General features: G+C 38.2%; 1 pseudogene; it reads right to left on the bottom strand.

Moving 5' to 3' along the window:
* Positions 1-2,392: 2,392 nt before the first annotated feature.
* Positions 2,393-4,518, bottom strand: LOC126618146 (uncharacterized; annotated as a pseudogene).
* Positions 4,519-5,585: the final 1,067 nt, after the last annotated feature.

The raw sequence follows: 5,585 nt of genomic DNA on the forward strand, positions 1-5,585 counted from the left end.
TTGTATATAATCATGCATGATCATGTGATAAGATGACCAAAAAAAAAAAAGAACTCTCCATCTGGACCCTCGAATTATGCCCTTTTTGCTGCATTTTGATGCTCCCTGCCTATGTTGCATAGACACGGACACAGATACGACGACAAGTGACACGACGATATGGTGACACAGCAAATCTAAAAAAATAAGGACACGGATACGGCTAGGACATGGCAATTATAATATAATAAATATTACATATATTAAAAACAATACTTCGAATTCATAATATAGCAAAGTACTACTCATTTCCCTTAATAAAATTAAGCAACATATTAGGTTGAGGTCAGGGACTCTTTTAGATTTTAGTTTCAAAATTTCCAAAACTGCCCCAAAATGTTTTTTTAATTTACAAAAAGGCCCCTGCCGCATCTTGACCTTGTCCAAGCCATGTCCAAGTAGTTGACCGTATTGATAGGATTAAAACCACACCACAAAGTAGCACACAAATGTCCTATTGATTTTCCTTACTAACACTAAGATTTGTCAATTGTAGCATATGAAAATAAGGGTCTTTCCCACATAATATTGTTTTATCTAACTACTTAAAATGTCACAAAAACTAGGTTGATGTCTCTACTGACCAGTGTACGAAATTTTATATGAACACACTAGACACACAGAGTTACACTCACACAAATGTTTGGGATTTTTGGAGTTGATTTGCTATTTAAATTAAATCAAACAAAAACAGGATAGAAACAAATTTTAAGTAGTTCACAAATTAAGAAAAACGAGTTAGGGGAATTGCTATCCACCACCAAATAATCATGCAAACATGTTATGTTTCATTTAAATTCCTTTTACTTCTGGATGAAGATGCTCAAGTTGGCTCAATGTTAGAACTCAACCTGTTACTTTTTCTTATGTAGTATGTTAAGAGAATGACATTTTCAACTTAACTTAGTCCCTAGCATTCAATTTCGAATGACTTGTTCATAGATTTAACAAGTAGAAATCATTAAGAATGAAAAGAGTTTGAGTCATCACAAGGCATCATAAGTACTAGCGTTGTCTTACTTATCCTAGAAATTGGTTCACATGTTAATCGCAATTAACAAGTACTACTCTAGAACATATGTAGGTCCTCATTCGACAAGGGCAGACACACACATATTCATAGCATTAGAATCCTAGATATGCTTACTATGTATGCATCCGTAGAAAACACATAAAGAATTCATCAATGAGACAAGTAGTGAACCAATTTTCATCCGTTCATAAAAGTAAATTCAAACGAAATGTCATAACAAACTTGTAATCATATTTGGGGCTTCAAAACAGCCCCTAGCTTCTAAAAATTAGCTACACATAATCCTTATTAGCTACACATAATCCTTAAATTAAACCAAAAGAAAGACATGAGTTTGAGAAGATAAAACCAAAAAAAGAAAATGCCAAGATTTCCTCCTTCCTCCCTTCCTTCGACAACACTAATGCCTTGTCTTTTTTCCATCCTTTCTGCTGCAACCTGCAGCCTTCTTTTTATTTATTTTTTCACTTTGCCGCTGCAACCTGCAGCCTTTTTGTTCTTACTTGCTGCCCCAGTTTCTTCTCCATAACTCACCCCACTAACAACCATTTAGTGATGACAATAAGTGAGAGGAAATGGTAAAACAATTGTAACTCTTTGGGTAGCCTTTATGCCAATTACTCCCTCTTAATCCTCATCTTTAATTCCATTCCCTTTTATATTTGAATAAGTGTCAGCTGGCTTGTACTTGGCTGCATTAGTTTTGGCTGCTAGATTTATTGGGTTTATTTCTTTCATTTTAGTTACAAACTGCTCAGCCTTTGGGTAACCTTTCAATGTTAAAATGGCCATAACTTCTTCTAGACAAATGATATTAACAATCCGCAAAATGCTCCAGAAAATAGACATCAGTAGCTTTCCAAGCATATAAGGATCATTCTCTAATTCATTCTGAGCTATTTGAAACTAGCTTCCAAAGTCAGCTGATCTGCACAAGCAGTTTTGACGAATTTGTTACTTAAAATCCCACTTGTGCTATTTTTCTTTTCTTTGCTTGACAAATCCTACAAAACACAAAAACAAAGTAAATAGCTCAAGAATATAAGGAACTAACTAAGAAAAGACAAGTGAATTTGATGTAAAATATATGTAAATATGAGCTTATCACGTATCCAAGGAGTGTCGGAGTGTTCGACACTTCGGGATTTTGGAGTGTCCGTGCAACCGTGCTCTTTGCTGCTGTGTTGCTACAAAGTTGAATTTGCTGATTTCCGGATAATGATGTGAGCTTATACCAAGTATGTAAAAGAATATGAATAAGAAGCTAAAATGGATCATGGAATGTACAAGAAAACTAGCTAAAGCATGGACAAGGTCTTATTAATAGCTTAGGCCAAGTTGAAGTCCAAGAGCAGCATGGACAACAAACAATGTCATGATCCCAGTACGAAATACCCGTGAACGGTTCTTAATTTAGGTTTACCCTGCAAAAATAGAAAAGGAATAAGAAAACACCGAGTTGCTCGATAAATAATAGAATAAACCGATAAAAAGTAGATGTAAGGAGTCTGACGCATATGCGAATGTAACGCATTAAAACCATAAAGGGAAAAGGTTTTGCATGCATATTAAACTGTGATTTGTCTGCATGGGGAAATGGCTCCTTACGTGCAAAGAGCCAAGTAGTTTTAGAATAAATATTACCTCAAACAAAGCAGGCAAAATTGTTTGTATGGTCAAGAGACTAAGACCAATGAGCCCTGTAACAGCATGAGGGATGCAAACATAGATACAAATTAAATTCAGCCTCAGTACAAAGCATAAAAAGTGAACCTTTTGTTGTATTTGTCTACACTTTCCAAATAACTAGTACGAAAATATACAGAAAAAGAAATTCAGTGAAACATAATTTCTAAAAGTTTATCTTTCAAAAATGGGTTTGTCTGAAGTGAGAAGAGATTTTACCCCTCTAGTTGCTCCAAGAGCAAAGAAGAAAACATCCCTGCTAGAAGCTTAGGGTGCAAGTCTTTGGCATTGGCCTTCTCCTCCTGAAATGATCAGAAGCCAGAACATATTACTATACACCAGAAAATTTATAGCATCGTTGGTTTATCGAAACATATGCTGCAGTTGGGTTCATACCACATCATCTAAAAAGCGTATCTGGTAACCAAGATATGTTCCATAGCCACCCATAGCGAAAAGCACAACAGCCTACAAAATACAAGAAACCATAGACAATTATGTCAAGCTACTTTAGATGAATTGTCACATCCTAGTCTCGACTCCGCCGTAGCACAATATTGTTCACTTTTGGCCCCAACCACACCCTAACGGTTTTGTTTCTGGGAACTCAGACGAGAACTTCCCAGTGGGTCACCCATCCTTGGAATGCTCTAGCCCGAACTCGCTTAACTTTGGAGTTCTGATGGAACTCGAAGCTAGTGAGTTCTCAAAAGGACTCGTGTTATAGGAAGGGGAGCATGTACATATAAGGCACATCACCCCCTCTCTGTTGGTCGATGTGGGATCTTATATGAATACCCTTTATGGCCAGTATGACATGATTAAGGGAAGTACATTCTTTTACAGAACGGTACAAAGCAACATACCATGCTGCCCGGGTGACCCCAATGCACGAGCCAGCCAAGAAGCCTAAACGACTTGACAAGTTTAATAAAGGGCTCAAACAAAGATGCCACAGTGCCAGCTATAATCCAAATTTTCAGATAAGTATAATATCAGTAATATGACGAGTTTTTGAATGTGATAGACATCTAGCTTCTCAGCTTCTGTGTTGAAATGACTATTTATGCTTTAGAAACAGAGAGCAATGCAAGAACAAATGCAGCAAGTCAGATGAACTATAATGGTGTTAAAGGATTAAAAAAAAAAAGAAAAAAAAACTTAGTAGACAATAAATCAACTGAGAAAAACTTACAGAAAATCAGAAATATTGCCAAAATTTAAAAAATGAAGATAAAAAAAATCTTATTGAAAGTGGAACTCTTAATTAGCAATCTCAATTACTAAAGCATGTATCCACACAAAATGCTCAACTTGAAGCCTTTCCAAATTGCAAATAAACTTAACCACCTTCACAACCCGACATGTGTTGTTCTTTATTCTGTCAAGTTTCCGATGGAGGATTGCATTGTTACATAAATAAACATCAAATCAAGAATACTGAAAATTGGTGAAGAGTTAAAAAAAAGGGTACTTCCAAGAAGAGCAGCTAGAAGCGGCAGAGGCAAAGGACTGAAGGAATACAAAAGGGTCTCATCATTGGCATTGGCCTTCCCCACTTCTTGCCAGTCAGCCACGTAATCTTCAACAATGTCTAAACTGAACTTGTTGTTCTTGATTACAAAATGTGAAAGGAGAGTTCTCCTACTTCTACTACTTTCCGACGTGGCAGTTGCGGGTTGCATTGGCGCAGGGAAGCATTTGGAGGAAGGTGGTGGCGCGTTGGCCGGAAATGGAGAAGAGGCAGTAATCATGGCCATTTGGTAGAGAGATGTGAGAGAAAGAGAGAGGGCAAGTGGGACGTAAAAGAAAAGAGAGATAAGCAGTAGGGTAAGTGGGAAAGGCGACAAACAACAACAACAACAACAACAAAGCCTTTTCCCACTAAGTGGGGTCGGCTATATGAATCCTAGAACGCCATTGCGCTCGGTTTTGTGTCATGTCCTCCGTTAGATCCAATTACTCAAGTCTTTTCTTAGGGTCTATTCCAAAGTTTTCCTAGGTCTTCCTCTACCCCTTCGGCCCTGAACCTCTGTCCCGTAGTCACATTTTCGAACCGGAGCGTCAGTAGGCCTTCTTAGCACATGTCCAAACCACCGGAACCGATTTTCTCTCATATTTCCTTCAATTTTGGCTACTCCTACTTTACCTCGGATATCCTCATTCCCAATCTTATCCTTTCTCGTGTGCCCATACATCCCACGAAGCATCCTCATCTCCGCTACACCCATTTTGTGTACGTGTTGATGCTTCACCGCCCAACATTCTGTGTCATACAACATCGCTGGCCTTATTGCCGTCCTATAAAATTTTCCCTTGAGCTTCAGTGGCCTGCAACGGTCGCACAACACGCCGGATGCACTCTTACACTTCATCCATCCAGCTTGTATTCTATGGTTGAGATCTCCATCTAATTCTCCGTTCTCTTGCAAGATAGATCCTAGGTAGCGAAAACGGTCACTTTTTGTGATCTTCACTAGATTGCTCCGGTCATTAGTATGGATAAGTATATAAATGGATAGAGATAGGAAATCAAACACAAGATGTACGTGGTTCACCCAGATTGGCTACGTCCACGGAATAGAGGAGTTCTCATTAATTGTGAAGGGTTTACACAAGTACATATGTTCAAGCTCTCCTTTAGTGAGTACAAGTGAATGATTTAGTACAAATGACATTAGGAAATATTGTGGGAGAATGATCTCGTAACCACGAAACTTCTAAGTACCGGAGTGTGGTATCGTCTTGACTTGCCTTATCTGTCTCATAGGTAGATGTGGCATCTTCTCTGGAAGTACTCTTCCTCCATCCAGGGGTGGTATCTGTA

The sequence above is a fragment of the Malus sylvestris genome, chromosome 4 (genome assembly GCF_916048215.2).
Source record: "Malus sylvestris chromosome 4, drMalSylv7.2, whole genome shotgun sequence".
Classification (NCBI taxonomy): Eukaryota; Viridiplantae; Streptophyta; class Magnoliopsida; order Rosales; family Rosaceae; genus Malus; species Malus sylvestris.